Consider the following 18,508-nt stretch of genomic DNA (forward strand, 5'->3'; position numbering starts at 1 on the left):
ATGCATGGCAAAAACAACCACAATATTGTAAAGTAATTAGCCTCCAATTACAATTTTTAAAAAAGACTATATAATACAAAAGGCAAGTTGAAACTGCAAACACATAAAGCAGGGCATTAAAGGATAAGTATTTTAGGGGATATATATGATGCTGTTGTCAGCATGAAGTTAGACTGCTGTATCTGTAAGATGATTAAGGCAAGAGTCATTGTAATTATAAAGAAGAGACTAACTATAGGATCGAAAAAACAAAGACAAGAAAGCTTACCACCACAGGAAATCAACAGTTCACAAAAACACATACTAAAATACTAAGAAAGGAACATCAGAGCTAGAAAACAGTCTAAAACAGAGACAAGGCAATATTAAGCCCCTCAGTTCAGTTCAGTATGGTCGCTCAGTCATGTCTGACTCTTTGCAACACCCTGAATCACAGCAGGCCCGGCCTCCCTGTCCATCACCAGCTCCCAGAATTCACTCAAACTCATGTCCCTTGAATCGGTGATGCCATCCAGCCATCTCATTCTCCGTCATCCCCTTCTCCTCCTGCACCCAATCTCTCCCAGCATCAGAGTCTTTCCAATCAGTCAGCTCTTAACATGAGGTGGCCAAAGTACTGGAGTTTCAGCTTTAGCATCAGTTCTTCCAATGAACACCCAGGACTGATCTCCTTTAGAACGGACTGGGTGGATCTCCTTGCAGTCCAAAGGATTCTCAAGAGTCTTCTCCAACACCATAGTTCAAAAGCTTCAATTCTTCAGCGCTCAGGTTTCTTCACAGTTCAATTCTCACTTCCATACATGACCACTGAAAAAACCATAGCCTTGAAAAGGCATATCAATAAATATTTTAAATGCATATGTAATAAATTGTCAGATCAGAAGATAATAGTGGCTAGATGCATTAAAAAAAAATAAGACTCAATGAAACACTGTTATGAAAAAAAGAAATTTCCATTTTAAAGACACAGACAGGCTCCCAATGAAGGAACTAAAACAGAAATCCCACACAAATGAAAACAAAAGGGGGTAGTAAACCCAGGATTGATCTCCTTTAGAATGGACTGGTTGGATCTCCTTGCAGTCCAAGGGACTCTCAAGAGTCTTCTCCAACACCACAGTTCAAAAGCATCAATTCTTCGGCGATCAGCTTTCTTCACAGTCCAACTCTCACATCCACACATGACCACTGGAAAAATCATAGCCTTGACTAGACGGACCTTTGTTGGCAAAATAATGTCTCTGTTGTTTAATATACTATCTAGGTTGTCCATAACTTTCCTTCCAAGGAGTAAGCGTCTTTTAATTTCATGGCTGCAATCAGCATCCAGGACTGATGCTAAAGCTGAAACTCTAATACATTGGCCACCTCATGTGACGAGTTGACTCACTGGAAAATACTCTGATGCTGGGAAGGATTGGGGCGGGAGGAGAAGGGGAAGACAGAGAATGAGATGGCTGGATGGAATCACTGACTCTATGGACATGAGTTTGAGTGCACTCCGGGAGTTGGTGATGGACAGGGAGGCCTGGCATGCTGTGATTCATGGGGTCACAAGGAGTCGGACACGACTGAGAGACTGAACTGAACTGAACTGAATAGCTATACTCAAATTGCAAAAAAAAAAAAAACAGACAAGGAGAGGCGTTACCCAACATCTGAGGCCAAGAGTGGTGGCCGAAAGGAGCTACCCCTAGCCCGAGGTCAGCAGCAGCGGCCAAAAGGAGATAACCCACGTCCGAAGCCAGGGGCGGTGGCCAAGAGGAGCTACCCATCACCCGAGGTCAGGGGCAGAAGCAGAGAGGAGCTAACCCACGCCCGAGGTCAGGGGAGGCGGCTGAGAGGAGCTACCCAACGCCTGAGGCCTGGAACGCCAGCCTGGAGGAGCAACCCCAAGTCCAGGTGGAGGCAGCTGCGCCAGAGCAGGAGGGATGAGATGAGCTATTTCACGTTCAAGGTCAGGAGGGGTGGCAGAGAGGAGATACCCCTCATCCAAGACAAGGAGCAGCGGCTGCACTTTCCTGGAGCAGCTGTGAAGAGATACCCCAAGACCAAGGTAAGAGAAACCCAAATAAGACACTAGTAGAGGTGATGGAATTCCAGTTGAGCTATTTAAAATCCTGGAAGATGATGTTGTGAAACTGCTGCACTCAATATAACAGCAAATTTGGAAAAATCAGCAGTGGTCACAGGACTGGAAAAGGTCAGTCTTCATTCCAATCCCAAAGAAAGGTAAAGACAAAATATGCTCAAACGACCACACAATTGCACTCATCTCACCGCAGGCAATGGCAAGCCACTCCAGTTCTATTGCCTGGAAAATCCCATGGATGGAGGAGCCTGGTATGCTGCAGTCCGAGGGGTCGCTAAGGGTCGGACACGACGGAGCGACTTCACTTTCACTTTTCACTTTCACACATTGGAGAAAGAAATGGCAACCCCCTCCAGTGTTCTTGCCTGGAGAATCCCAGGGACGGGGGAGCTTAGTGGGCTTTCGTCTATGGGGTCACACAGAGTCAGACACGACTGAAGTGACTTAGCAGCAGCAGTACACGTTAGAAAATCATGCTCAAAATTCTCCAAGCCAGTCTTCAGCAATATGTGAACGGTGAACTTCCAGATGTTCAAGCAGGTTTTAGAAAAGTCAGAGGAACCAGATATCAAATTGCCAACATACGCTGGATCACGGAGAAAGCAAGAGAATTCCAGAAAGACATCTAATTCTGCTTTATTGACTATGCCATAACCTTTGACTATGTGGATCACAATAAACTGTGGAAAATTCTGAAATGATGGGAATACCAGACCACCTGACCTACCTCTTGAGAAACCTATATGCAGGTCAGGAAGCAACAGTTAGAACTGTACATGGAACAACAGACTGGTTCCAAATAGGAAAAGGTGTACGTCAAGGTTGTATATTGTCACCTTGCTTATTTAACTTATATGCAGAGTACATCATGAGGAACGCTGGGCTGGAAGAAGCACAACCTGGAATCAAGATGGCTGGGAGAAATATCAATAACCTCAGATATGCAGATGACACCACCCTTATGGCAGAAAGTGAAGAGGAACTAAAAAGCATCTTGATGAAAATTAAAGAGGAGAGTGAAAAGGTTGGCTTGAAGCTCAACATGCAGAAAACAAAGATCTTGGCATCTTGTCCCATCACTTCATGGGAAATAGATGAGGGAACAGTGGAAACAGTGTCAGACTTTATTTTTTGGGCTCCAAAATCACCGCAGGTGCTGATTTTCACCAGGAAATTAAAACACCCTTACTCCTTGGAAGGAAAGTTCTAAGCAACCTAGGTATTTTGTTAAAAAGCAGAGACATTATTTTGCCAACCAAGGTCCGTCTAGTCAAGGCTATGGTTTTTCCAGTGGTCAGTGAGAGTTGGACTGTGAAGAACCTGATCGCCAAAGAATTGATGCTTTTGAACTGTGGTGCTGGAGAAGACTCTTGATAGTCCCTTGGACTGCAAGGAAATCCAGCCAGTCCATTCTAGAGGAGATCAATCCTGGGTGTTCATTGGAAAGACTGATGCTAAAGCTGAAACTCCAATACTCTGGGCACCTCATGCGACGAGTTGACTCCCTGGATAAGACTTTGATGCTGGGAGGGATTGGGTGCGGGAAGAGAAGGGGACGACAGAGAATGAAATGGCTGGATGGCATCACTGACTCGATGGCGGTGAGTTTGAATGAACTCCAGGAGTTTGGTGATGGACAGGGAGGCCTGGTGTGCTGTGATTCATGGGGTCGAGAACAGTCGGACACGACTGAGCGACTGGACTGAACTGAACTGAAATACATTAGACAAATAGTAACACATCTGAAAGAAGAAAGGGAAAACACTAAAGTATGAGCAAGGGTTCTATGAAGACCTATAATACCTTTTATAACTAACACCCCAACATATGTCCTTTACATTAGAGTGGACTGGAATGCAAAAGTAGGAAGTCAGGAAATACCTGGCGTAATAGGCAAATTTGGCCTTGGAGTACAGAATGAAGCAGGGCAAAGGCTAATAAGAGTTTTGCCAAAAGAACACACTGGTCATAGTAAACACCCTCTTCCAACAACACTGGATAAGACTATACACATGGACATCACCAGATGGTCAATATCAATATCAGACTGATTACATTCTTTGCAGCCAAAGATGATAAAGCTCTATACAGTCAGCCAGAACAAGACTGGGAGCTGACAGTGGCTCAGATAATGAACTCCTTAGAACCAAATTCAGACTTAAATTGAAGAAAGTAGGGAAAACCACTAGACAGATCATGTATGATTGCAATCAAATCCCTTAAGATTATACATTGGAAGTGAGAAATAGATGAAGGGACTAGATCTGATGGAGTGCCTGATGAACTATGGATGGAAGTTCATGACATTGTATAGGAGACAGGGATCAAGATCATCCCCATGGAAAAGATGCCAAAAAAAAAAGCAATATGGCTGTCTGAGGAGGCCTTATAAAGAGCTGTGATGAGAAAGGAAAAGCAAACGAGAAAAGAAAAGATATATCCATTTGAATGCAGAGTTTCAAAGAATAGCAAGGAAAGATAAGAAAGCTTTCCTCGGTGATCAGTGGAAAGAAACAGAGGGGAACAATAGAATGGGAAACACTAGAGATCTCTTTAAGAAAATCAGAATACCAAGGGAACATTTCATGAAAAGATGGGCTTAATAAAGTTCAGAAATGTTTTGTACCTAACAGAAGCAGAAGATATTAAGAAGAGGTGGCAACAATACACAGAAAATCTATACAAAAAAAGGTCTTCATGATGCAGATAATCAGGATGTTGTGACCACTCACCTAGAGACAGACATCCTGTAATGAGAAGTCAAGTGGGCCTGAGGAAGCATAATTATGAACGAAGCTAGTGGAGGTGATGGAATTGTAGCTGAGCTATTTCAAACCCTAAAAAACGATGCTGTGAAAGTGCTGCACTCAATATGTCAGCAAATTTGGAAAACTCAGCAGTGGTCACAGGACTGGAAACAATCAGTTTTCATTCCAATCCCAAAGAAAGGCAAAGCCAAAGACTGCTTAGACTACCACAAAATTGTACTCATCTCACATGCTAACAGTGCTCAAAATTTCCCATGCCAGGCTTCAGCAATATGTGAACCGTGACCTTCCAGATGTTCAAGCATTTTTTAGAAAAGGCAGAGGAACCAGAGATCAAATTGCCAACATCTGCTGGATCGTCAAAAAAACAAGAGAGTTCCAGGAAAACATCTATTTCTGCTTTATTGACGCCGCCAAAGCCTTTAACTGTTTTGATCACAATAAACTGTGGAAAATTCTGAAAGAGAAGGGAATACCAGACCTCCTGCCATGCCTCTTTAGAAATCTGTATGCAGGTCAGGAAGCAAGTTAGAACTGGACATGGAACAACAGACTGGTTCCAAACAGGAAAAGGAGTACATCAAGGCTGTATATTGTCACCCTGCTTTTTTAACTTATATGCAGAGTACATCATGAGAAATACTGGACTGGAGGAAGCACAAGTTTGAATCAAGATTGCTGGGAGAAATACCAGTTACTTCAGAAACGTAGATGACACCATCCTTATGTCAGAAATCAAAGAAGAATTAAAGAGCCTCTTGATGAAAATGAAAAGTGAAAAAAATGTTGACTTAAAACTCAACATTCAGAAAACAAAGATCATGGCATCCATTCCCATCACTTTATGGCAAATAAATGGGGAAACAGTGGAAACAGTGGCTGAATTTATTTATTTATTGTGTGCTCCAAAATCACTGCAGATGGTGACTGCAGTCATGAAATTAAAAGACACTTACTCCTTGAAAGGAAAGTTGTGGCCAACCTAGATAGCATATTAAAAAGCAGAGATATTACTTTGCAACAAAGGTCCATCTAGTCAAGACTATCGTTTTACCTATAGTCATGTATGGATGTGAGATTTGGACTATGAAGAAAGATGACTGCTGAAGAATTTCATCTTTCGAACTGTGGTATTGGATAAGACTCTTGAGAGTCCCTTGGACTGTAACGAGATCCAACCAGTCCATCCTAAAGGAGATCAGTTCTGAGCCTTCACTGGAAGGACTGATGTTGAAGCTGAAACTCCCAATACTTTGGCCACCTGATGGAAAGAGCTGACTCATCTGTAAAGACCCTGGTGTTGGAAAAGACTGAAGGCAGGAAGAGAATGGGATGACAGAGGATGAGTTGTTTGGATGGCATCACTGACTCAGTGGATACGAGCTTGAATAAACTCGGGGAGTTGGTGATGGACAGGGAGGCCTGGTATGCTGCAGCCCATGGGTTCGCAAAAGAGTCAGCCATGACTGAGCGACTGAACTGAAGAGCAAGGGACTTCAAAACTCCATGTTCAGCAAAGGCCTGAAATCCAGAGAGAAATATCAACAAGCAAAGAGTGACTTGATTCAGACATTAGATGAAATGAACCTAACAAATATATATATACATAACCCAAAGCCACAAAATACTCTGCAAAAAAGTGACAAGTGTTACCCCCTTTGTCTTGCTCCTGATCTTACAGGAAATGCTTTCAGCTTTTCATCACTCAGTGTGATGTTTCTGTGGATCTGTCATACAGGCCTTTATTATGTTGGTAAAATTTCAGGCTACAAAACTAATACACAGGAATCCCTTGCATTCCCATTCACTAACAATTTAAAAATTAAGAAAGAAAAGAAAATAATCCCATTCACCACTGCAAAATAAGAATAAAATACCTATTAATAAAACTATCCAGAGAGACAAAAGCCCCTTATGCAGAAAACTTTAAGAAAGAAATCAAAGGTGGCACAAACAGATGGAGAGATATAGCACATTTTTGGACTGGAAGAATCAATACTCTGAAAGTGACTATACTACCCAAAGCCATCTACAGATTCAGGGCAATCTCTATCAAACTACCAACTATGTTTTTCATAGAACTAGACCAAAAAGAATATGGTGTTGGTACAAAAACAGAATAAGAAATCAACAGAACAGGGCATAAAGTTCAGAAACAAACCCATGCTCTTTTGATCAATTAGTCTATAACAAAGGAGGCAAAAATACACAATGTTGGAAGAATAGTCTCTCAATAATTAGTGCTGGACAGCTACATGTAAAAGAACATAATTAGAACATTATCTATCACCATATACAACATAGACTCAAAATGGATTAAACAGCTATATATAAGGCTTCATACTATACAACTCACAGAGGAAAATGTAGACAGAACACTCTTTGACATAAATTGCAGCAACTGTAAGCAATATCTTTAGGATCTCTCTCCTAAAGTAAGGAAACAAAGACAAAAATCAACAAATGGAAGCTAATTGAGTTAAAACATTTAGCAAAGCAGATGAAAGCCATACACAAAATGAAAAGACACCTTTTGTGCATATTGGTGGGTATGTAAATTGGTATAGGCAGTGTCAAAAACAATATGGAAACTTATTTAAAAGGTTAAAAATTGAATTATCATATGATCCAGGGTAATTATATAATTCCTCTCCGGGGTATATATAGAGAGAGAGAGAGAAAAAAAAAAACTGTAATCAGAAACAACACATGCATCCCAGAGTTTGCAGCATTATTTGTAATAGCCAGGACATGAAATCAACCTAAATGTCCATTGAAAGAGAAATGGATAAAGAAGTTTTGGTACATATAAAAAGTGGAATATTACTCTGCTATAAAAAGGAATGAAATCAGACCATTTGCAAAGATGTGAATGGATGTAGAGATTATCAAACTAAGTGAAGTAACTCAGAAGGACAAATACTATAGGATATAATTGATGTGTGGATCTAAACAAAAATTATACAATGAACTTATCAGCAAAAGAGGAACAGACTTACAGACATAGAAACAAACTTACAGTCAACAAAGGGGAGAGGGGTAAGCAAAGCATAAATTGTGAGTGTGACACTGACATATTCATGCAACTATACACAAAACAAATAATCCACAGGGATTTATAGCAAGATTGTTCGACACAGGGGAGTATGTGTCTAGTAATAATGGACCACAGCCTTGTCTAACTCAATGAAATTAAGCCATGCCATGTGGGGCCATGCAAGGTGCACGGGTCATGGTGGAGAGGTCTGACAGAATGTGGTCCACTGGAGAAGGGAATGGCAAACCAATTCAGTACTCTTTCCTTGAGAACCCCACGAACAGTATGAAAAGGCAAGAAGATAGGACACTGAAAGATGTGCTATTGGAGATCAGTGGAGAAATAACTCCAGAAAGAATGAAGGGATGGAGCCAAAACAAAAACAATTCCCAGCTGTGGATGGGACGGGTGAAAAAAAGCAAAGTTTAATGCGATAAAGAGCAATATTGCATAGGAACCTGGTATACTAGGTCCATGAATCAAGGCAAACTGGAAGTGGTCAAGCAGGAAATGGCAAGAGTGAACGTGGACATTCTAGGAATCAGCGAACTAAGATGGTTTGGAATGGGTGATTTAACTCAGGTCACCAGTATATCTACTACTGTGGGCAGGAATCCCTTAGAAGAAATGGAGTAGCCATCATGGTCAACAAAAGAGTCTGAAATAAAGTACTTGGATGCAATCTCAAAAACGACCGTGTGATCTCTGTTCGTTTCCAAGATAAACCATTCAATACCATGGTAATCCAAGTCCATGAACCGACCAGTAATGCTTAAGAAGCTGAAGTTGAATGGTTCTGTGAAGAACTACAAGACCTTTTAGAACTAACACGCAAAAAAGATGTCCTTTTCATTATAGGGGATGGCAATGCAAAAGTAGGAAATCAAGAAACACCTGGAGTAACAGGTAAACTTGGCCTTGGAGTACAAAATAAAGTAGGGCAAAGGCTAATAGAGTTTTGTCAAGAGAATGCACTGGTCATAGCAAACACCCTCTTCCAACAACACAAGAGAAGACTCTACACATGGACATCACTAGATGGTTGACACTGAAATCAGATTGGTTATATTCTTTGCAGCCAAAGATGGAGAAATGCTGTACAGTCAGCAAAAACAAGACTGGGAGATGCCTGTGGCTCAGATCATGAACTCCTTACTGCCAAATTCTGACTTAAATTGAAGAAAGTGGAGAAAACCACTAGACCATTGTGGTATGATCTAAATCAAATCCCTTATGACTATACAGTGGAAGTGAGAAATAAATTTAAGGAACTAGATCTGATAGATAGAGTGCCTGATGAACTATGGACAGATATTTGTGACACTGTACAGGAGACAGGGAGCCAGACCATCCCCATAGAAAAGAAATGCAGAAAAGCAAAATGGCTGTCTGAGGAGGCCTTACAAAGAGCTGTGAAAAGAAGAGAAGTGAAAAGCAAAGGAGAAAAGGAAAGATATACCCATGTGAATGAAGAGTTCCAAAGAATAGCAAGGAGAGATAAGAAAGCCTTCCTCAGCAATCAATGGGAAGAAATAGAGGAATACAATAGAATGGGAAAGACTAGAGATTCCTTCAAGAAAATTAGAGATTCCAAGGGAACATTTTATGCAAAAATGGGCTCAATAAAGGGAAGAAATGCTAGGGACCAAACAGAAGCAGGAGATATTAAGAAGAGGTGGCAATAATATGCAGAACTGTACAAAAAAAGACCTTCAGGACCCAGATAATCACGATGGTGTGATCACTCACACATACCTACAACCAGACATCCTGGAATGTGAAGTCAAGTGGGCATTAGGAAGAAACACTACGAACAAAGCTAGAGGAGGTGATGGAATTCCAGTTGAGTTGTTTCAAATCCTGAAAGATGATGCTGTGAAAGTGCTGAACTCAATATGCCAGCAAATTTGGAAAATTCAGCAGTGGTCACAGGACTAGAAAAAGTCAGTTTTCATTCCAATCCCAGAAGGCAATGCCAAAGAATGTTCAAACGACTGCACAATTGTACTCATCTCACATGCTACTAAAGTCATGCTTAAAATTCTCCAAGCCAGGTTTCAGCAATACATGAACTGTGAACTTCCAGATGTTCAAGCTTGTTTTAGAAAAGGCAGAGGAACCAGAGATCAAATTGCCAACATCCGCTGGCTCATGAAAAAAAGCAACAGAGTTCCAGAAAAACATCTATTTCTGCTTTATTGACTATGCCAAAGCCTTTGAATGTGTAGATCTCAATAAACTGTGGAAAATTCTGAAAGAGATGGGACTACCAGACCACCTGACCTACCTCTTGCCTCTTCCTGCAGGTCAAGAAGCAACAGTCAGAACTGGACATGGAACAACAGACTGGTTCCAAATGGGAAAAGGAGTATGTCAAGGCTGCATACTGTCATCCTACTTATTTAACTTAATGGCAACCCATTCCAGTGTTCTTGCCTGGAAATCCCAGTGGCGGCGTAGCCTGGTGGACTGCCATCTATGGGGTTACACAGAGTTGGACATAGCTGAAGTGACGCAGCAGCAGCAGCAGCAGCAGCAGAGTACATCATGAGAAACGCTGGGCTTAAGGAAGCACAAGCTGCAATCAAGACTGCCAGGAGAAATATAAATAACCTCAATATGCAGATAACATCATCCTTATGGCAGAAAGTGAAGAAGAACTAAAGAGCCTCTTGAAAGTGAAAGAGGAGAGTAAAAAGGTTGGCTTAACGCTCAACATTCAGAAAACTAAGATCATGGCATCCAGTTCCATCACTTCCTGGCAATTAATGGGGAAACAGTGGAAACAGCGGCTGACTCTATTTATTTGGCTCCAAAATCACTGAAAATGGTGATTGTAGCCATGAAATTAAGAGATGCTTACTCCTTGGAAGGAAGGTTTTGACCAACCTACACAGCATATTATAAAGCAGATATATTACTTTGCCAACAAAGGTCCATCTGGTCAGGGCTATGGTTTTTCCAGTGGCCATGTACAGATGTGAGAGTTGGACTATAAAGAAAGCTGAGTGAAGGAGAATTGATGATTTTCAAATGTGGTGTTGGCGAGGACTCTTGAGAGTCCCTTGTACTGTAAGGAGATCCAACCAGTCCATCCTAAAGGAGATCAGTCCTAGGTGTTCACTGGAAGGGTTGATGTTGAAGCTCAAAAACCAATACTTTGGCCACCTGATGCAAAGAGCTGACTCATTTTAAAAGACCCTGATGCTGGGAAAGATTGAAGGCAGGGGAAGGGGACAACAGAAGATGAGATTGTTTGATGTCATCACCAACACAATGTACATGGGTTTGTGTGGACTCCAGTAGTTGGTGATGGACAGGGAGGCATGGCGTGCTGTAGTTCATGGGGTCGCAAAGAGTCGGACACGACTGAGCGAATGAAATGAACTGAATAATCTGAAATGGAAAATATATATATTATATATATATATATATATATATATATATATATATATATATATATATAATGTGTTGTGTGTGTGAATCACTGTGATGTATAAACTAACACAACATTTGAAATCACTTATATTTCAATTAAAATCTGAAAAAAATAAATGTCTACTTTGCCATAGTACGTGTGACTCAAATCCAGAGCATTTTGCTATCTATGTGGTTACTCACTGTTCCTGAAGCACTTCCCACTTATCTGAGGGCCACATCTAGTACCCAAGCAAGATAAGCCACTAACCTGGTTCCATCCTGGGCACTACAATTGACATTAGCACCATATATAAGAAGGTGTTCAGTAATTTGGAGCCATCCTCCTGCACAAGCTTCATGAAGGGCACAGTAACCTGCATTATCTTGATAATTCACATCACAAATCTTATTTTCCAGGCAATACAAGACCAATTCCTGTGTAGAGAAGAAAGGATATGATCAGATCACACATAGTGAACCTCAAAGATATCTATACTCAGGCCTAACTGCACTATAGCATAAGTAAGCAATATCCACCCTGTGAAAGGGTAAGAGCATATGTGAAAGTCTTGATGATGACAATAGTATTGTATTGATAAATACAAAACCATGCCCATTTGATGGTCGTACTCAACAGGTGGTAGGGGGATATGACAGTACAAGTTTAGATAAAAGTATGAAAAACAATAAATAAGAATAGATTAGATGAGCTAAAGAACAACCCTAAACTTAAGGAGGGAGGGACATACACAGGAGATTAGCCAGGCCATCAATCTGTAAGATCAGAATGCAGGAAGAAAACACTTATGGTTTTATATAAAAGAAGTATGTCCCTATATTCTACATACAAAATTTCAAATAACCTCAGCCTCTAATTGCTTCAGGCTCCATCCTAGTTCAGGCTTAATCCACATAATAATTTCTTATTTATGAAGGTTAATGATACATTAAGTAACACTGATGATACTAACATTAGTGCATATGTCAAGGCTGTATTTTGTCATCCGGTTTATTTAACATACATGCAGGGTACATCATGTGAAATGCCAGGCTGGATGAAGCACAAGCTGGAAACATGACAGCCGTGAGAAATACCGATAACCTCAGATATACAGATGGCACCACCCTAATGGCAAAAAGTGAAGAGGAACTAAATAGCCTCTTGATGAAAGTGAAAAAGAAGAGAAAAAATTTGGCTTAAAATTCAACATTAAAAAATTAAAAACATGGCGTCAGATTCTATCAGTTCATGGCAAATAGTTGGGGAAACAATGGAAACTGTGACAGACTTTATTTTCTTGGGCTCCAAAATCACTGCAGATGGTGACTGCAGCCATGAAATTAAAAGATGCTTGCTCCTTGGATGAAAAGCTATGACCAATTTAGCAGTATTTAAAAGCAGAAACGCTACTTTGCCAACAAAGATCTGGGTAGTCAAAGCTATGGTTTTTCCAGTAGTCACATATAGATGTGAGAACTGGACCATAAAGAAAGCTGAGCGCTGAAGAATTGATGCTTTTGAACTGTGGGACTGGAGAAGACTCGGGAGAGTCCTTTGCCCTGCAAGGAGATCAAGCCAATCAATCCTAAAGAAAATCAGTCCTGAATATTCACTGGAAGGACTGACCCTGAACCTGAAGCTCCAATACTTTGGCAACATGATATGAAGAACTAACTTCTTAGAAAAGACCCTGATACTGGGAAAGACTGAAGGAAGGAGAAGGGGACGACAGAGAATGAGATAGTTGGATACATCACTGACTAACTCAATGGATGTGAGTTTGAGCGAACTCTGGGAGTTGGTAATGGATAGGGAAGCCTTGTGTTTGGCAGTCCATGGGGTGGAAAAGAGTCAAACATGATTGAGCAACTGAACTGAATATTAATGACAGGGCTTCAAGTATGAAATAAAAGTGTACCCCTAATTTTTCTGTTCTATGTAAACTGTTTGCATTAAATCTCTGTTATCAATTTTATTTCTTTGGTATGTTAAAATATCCGTATTAAAATATTAATCATTTTTTTTATTTGGTATATTAAAATATCTGTATCTGTTAATTAAAACCAGAGGCTGCAAAAAGTTAAGAGTGAAGTTTAACAAAAACTATAAACTTTAGTTACTAATAACATATAATGTTCAAATGTCAATCATAACAAAACATTCATAATAGGAATTTTGGAAGGAAAAGATTGTATGGGAACTCTGTATTTATCCTCAATTCTATAAAGTTAAAACTCCTAAAAAATATCAATGGCTTATTAAAAATATAAATATATTTACACACATTCTTCCAGTACTCAGGGCAGCAACTTATTCACTGTTTTATTACCTTGGTTAAAGTTTCAATAGAACAACATCTGCCATCAGAAAACAAGTGAGTGTTTTCCTTCAAGTCAAACTCAGATCTGTCTGTCTGGTTCTGCAAATGGTGATGCAAACAACATAGACAGAGGGTACAAGGTACCCAACACTTGGTAAGGTGGAGCTGTAAGGGGTCACAGGAAGACACCCTATGACAACTGTTAAATAACTCACTTACAACATGTAAAACAGGGGATGGTTCTAGGCATTCACAGTTTTGAGTTATGTTGTGAGAAGTTTTTTTTTGACCTTTGAAAGACACATCAGCTAAAGAGGACCCCTCAGCTGGTAAGTAACAAGAATGTTCCATTTGTTCAAGTTGTGAATATAATGTGTCATGCTGGTAAACCTGGCTACTGGCATACTGTTACTTCAGGTGACTGTGGCAGTTCCTTTCCAAAACAAGAGGAGGAAGTATGGTGGCAACTCCAGTATGACCCAGTCCTTGGAAAGATGGGGGATGGCAATGAAACAATACTGGTGAAATGGGCAAGAAATTTGGGACAAACTCTTAGTCCTTGTCTCATCTGCCCTTGGTTTCCCCTGTGCTCTTAGAAACAGAGGTCTGGCCACCACCATTTCCACAACCCTGCTGCCTTACGGCCTACCTGGCAGACAAGATGCACAGCTCACCCCAATATCTAGATATTCACAAGCAAGCCAAAACAGGGCTAATAACTTCTCTCGCCTTGCTAATGAGAATTCAAAAGGGCTCATTTCCACACACCCTTGGTTAGGTCAAATTTTGCAGCAGAGATAAGCCAGCACGAGAAGAGGATGCCAAAGCAACCGACATAGTTAAACAAAGTGAATTTTCATGATAAGGCTTTCTTTTGATCCTTAAAAGAAGTCACCAACAGAAGCATAGCACAGCACAGTTATTACTGATACAAGTATTGTGGTAGAATACCCAGCTTAGTTTGTAACATGAGGCGGTTTTGTTTTGAATTTCATCTCCTCCACTATCCTGGTCCAGCCAGGCACCCTCCCACCCCATGTCAAGTAGCAGCTGCAAGTAATTTCTGAATTGAAATGCCCACAAGTACACCCACCTCATAGCCAAGTCGGGCAGCCCGCTGCAGGAGGGTCTCTCCAGCATTCTTATTAACACTAAGTCTCCGTGCTTCCGGTGGTAGATGGCGAGACTGGGTCACCAGTGGAAGTAAACCCGAAAGTAGTGGTTGCAAAGACTGGTCCTGTTTGGCTGGCGACTGATCATAGTTAGATGTGAGCTTGGGCTGATTTCTGAATCTCTGGATGGTTACCTATCATAAAACCAGTCAGTGCAAACATTTAAGGCCATCTTCCAACACTTGCATTTTTCCCTTCTTCCTGACATATAAAACTAATATAAAGTACTTTTCCTTTTCACTTGTTTGGATGAAAGACAGATGTCAAAAGAGTGTAAGGGAAAGAGATCTGTCTGAGTTTGAAACTTCATCACCACCTAGGAGACATGGTCCTTTGAATGAATGACTGAACTTGGAAAAGGAGGTCAGAAAAAGGAAAGTTTTTTTTTTTTTTTTTTCCTGAGAAGCAAGAATAGGTGGGCAAACAATGATCTGTGGAATGCCTACACAACCATTATTTAGTAGAGGATATCAAAACGTACCTCGTCATCTGCATTGTCCCTTGTCATTGAAGTGCACTGTCTGGGCCCCTGAGGAATTAGGTGTTTGGTTTTGCATAGTCTCTTCCCAGATGGTTTCTCAATGTCATCTGTGTATCCATGGCAATCCTCTTGTTCATTTATGTGCAGTATATCTGGCTTCTTGCTTTCTTCAATTCTCTGCTGTTTGGTATGCTTTGTCAAGCCTGACGTAAAGTTTGTCTGAGTCTGAACTTGGTTGCCTGTAATGGTGGATTAAACGGTTCTTTATGGGTAGGGAGTCAAGAGAATACAGGAAAGCCTAAAAAGGGGTGAAGGAGTGTTTCTAGGGAAAGGAGAAAAACGTATTTCAAGTTTTAGCTGGTACAGAAAATAAGCCTTCTGTAAACACTGATCACTTCAGTTTTCAAAGACATAGTAATTTTGCTTCAAAACCTTAATGTTTTAATTAGTTGACATTCAAACAGCAAACAAGTTAATCCACAGAATGCCAAATGTCAACACTGTTCAAAGGAGTCAGCTATGCACACTTTTCCAATCCCAATTAGTGGGCTCAAATGCAAGACAGTCCCAGACAAGGACAATCAGTCTACATTATCAGGAAGTAGGAAATTAATTCAGTAAGAAGGTGAAATAAGGGTTCTGTCAAGCCACAGGGCTTAAAAAGACATCTTGCTCAGCAGAGGTTGTCTGGGTAAAGAAAGGACTAAGAAATAAAGCTCCCTCCTTTCAAACGAGCTTCTCAGTAAACATTCCAGAGGGAAGTATGGAGGCTAGTAGGATCTCATGGGAAAAATACCCACCTAACCACATGCTACTCAATCAACTTCAGTGTCATTCAGGTTCCTCCAACACCCCCCGGCCACAGAGGGTAGGTGACCCACCCTCCGGGAGTGGCTCCCTCATACCTTGTTCATCATCATTGGATTTGACAGAATTTTCCAACCAACTTTTGTTGCATCTGGCCTCTTCCCTCTTTCCACTGGGTTTCCCCTCAGAAATTTTACTGCCCTGGGCAATGACCTGAGGCTTGACCCCCTGGGTTACTTTCTTTCTGCCTTGCTGGCCATGTTTGCTCTCTGCTGCCAACGTCTTTTGCTCGCCAAGTTGCAAGTGGTGTTGCTTTGGGTGACAGGGCCCTGTTAAGTCAATGCGCAGCTTCAGGTTAGTCATCTCACTGTACTGTTGGTCTTCTAAGTGGTTATAGGCACTGCTTGTTATTTCCCTCTAAGGTCAGTCATCCATTGGAGAAATAACTACAAAGTAATCAAAAAGTACCCTAGCAGTAAGGGTCAGACCGCCATACATCTGTCCAGGAGACCCTGGTGGCTTAGACAGTAAAGAATTTGCCTGCAATGCGGGACACCCAGGTTGGATCATTGGGTCAGGAAGAGCCCCTAGAGAAAGAAATGGCAACCCACTCCAGTATTCTTGCCTGGAGAATCCTATGGATGGAGGAGCCTGGCAGGCTACAGTCCAAGGTGTCACAAAGAGTCAGACACAACTGAGTGACTTGACATCATTTTCACCATATATCTGTAATGGGAGTACAGTAAAGGAGGGAGATCTGATCACTATTTTTGCTACAGGTTACAAAGTCTTGGGACATTTTGAATATTCTCTTTGGCTATCTTTCAGCCTGAGCATCTGATGAGGTGTAAAAGGAGGTATGAGCAGGATACCCAGAGCCTGTGGGTTGTATGCAATCACATACCATATGGCCCTGGAGTTGGCATGAGAACAGAGCCCTTCAGTTCTCTATCCCAAGACTTCGCCTGGACATTGAGAGGCTAGGGTGAGCACCATGCCTTTTTTCAGTTCAGTTTTGGCCTCTTGCAACTAACCTTTTGAGACTCGTTTCCTCTTGGCTTTCAGCAAAGGGTCTTCTGGAAGCTCTTCCACAGTGTCACCTGAGACACTGTGCTTTCCATCCAGCAAGTGAGTAAGGTTATGAGGCATCTCCAAGTCCACCTGGTGGGATGGAATCTCACTTTCAGGCTGCCTGTCCATCACGTCTTCTCCACATGAAGATCTCTGTCCTGAGGGACCTTGAAGGGATCCTGTTTTTTTTCTAGTGCTACACTCCCCTGGAGAAGGGAGATAATAATACAAAAGTGAAGGCCCAAAGGACACCATGAGAATGGAAGTCCTGGGGAGCAGGTGAAAGACCCCATACTCAATGACAAGGCCTTATATCCTATACTGACCAAATCTGTAACTATCTTTTTATAGCTGGGGCATGAAAACAAGAAAGACCATGAAGTGTTAATTATATTTGGTCCTTTCCTTTCACAGCAAAATCCAACAAAGTCTATACTGATCTAAAAATCTCTATGAAAACTTATGCTGAACTTCACATTTTGCAATGAGTGAAGGCTGATGTAATAAAGAGGCCAAATATTTACCAAATATGAGCTACAGAAAGAAAACCGGTAACTTACTTGCTTCAACAGTGCAAATTATGAAGAAAAAAATCATGAATGGAACTCTTTAGAAAAGTTTCTAATTGTATCTCCGAAGTTCACAGGAAACTTCACATAATTCAATCTGGTTACGGTGAAATCCTCTGTCCACTTTTCTCTCTCACTTGTAGGGAAAATTTTTATTACTGACACAATGTAACTCCTCCCACTTCCTGTCCAAGAGGAATTTCCTTCATACCTATACATGTAACACTACGCCAGGCATTCTTTCCATATTCCTTCACATGCAACTACTGAAACGTATCACAAAGACAAATTTCCATCATTTCATTGTCACATATGACCTCTGACTCAACGCAGTTTCAGATTCCAAGTCCACATTTTACATTTCAACTTCAAGTGTGATGTAGTTACCTATCATATAGTTACTGCTATCTCTGTTAGCAGTTTCAACCATGTCTAAATAGCCTTTATTCTCAAAGAGAATGTTGTCTCCTTAAGGTTTCACTTTCATTCAAACTTAGTAAAACTGAAATTAGTTTATATTTCACCTGCCTGACTTTTTCACTAGCGTCTTTCCCCACAGAAAATATCCAGGGGATTTGTGATGACTTATTTCATACATGTTGGCAAACACACATTCACTGAGGGAACTCTCATCTTCCTGTTCCTCACTAAAGAATGCCGCTGCTGCTGCTAAGTCACTTCAGTCGTGTCCGACTCTGTGTGACCCCACAGACGGAAGCCCACCAGGCTCCCCCGTCCCTGGGATTCTCCAGGCAAGAACACTGGAGTGG

The 18,508-nt window shown here is 41.1% G+C and overlaps 1 pseudogene; it reads right to left on the reverse strand.

Moving 5' to 3' along the window:
* LOC129557908 (BCL-6 corepressor-like) overlaps nt 1-18,508 on the reverse strand; it is a 67,294-nt pseudogene that overhangs the window by 26,424 nt on the left and 22,362 nt on the right.

This window comes from Moschus berezovskii, chromosome Y (genome assembly GCF_049115385.1).
Source record: "Moschus berezovskii isolate FMDL1 chromosome Y, NW_MosBer_1.0, whole genome shotgun sequence".
NCBI classification, from domain to species: Eukaryota; Metazoa; Chordata; class Mammalia; order Artiodactyla; family Moschidae; genus Moschus; species Moschus berezovskii.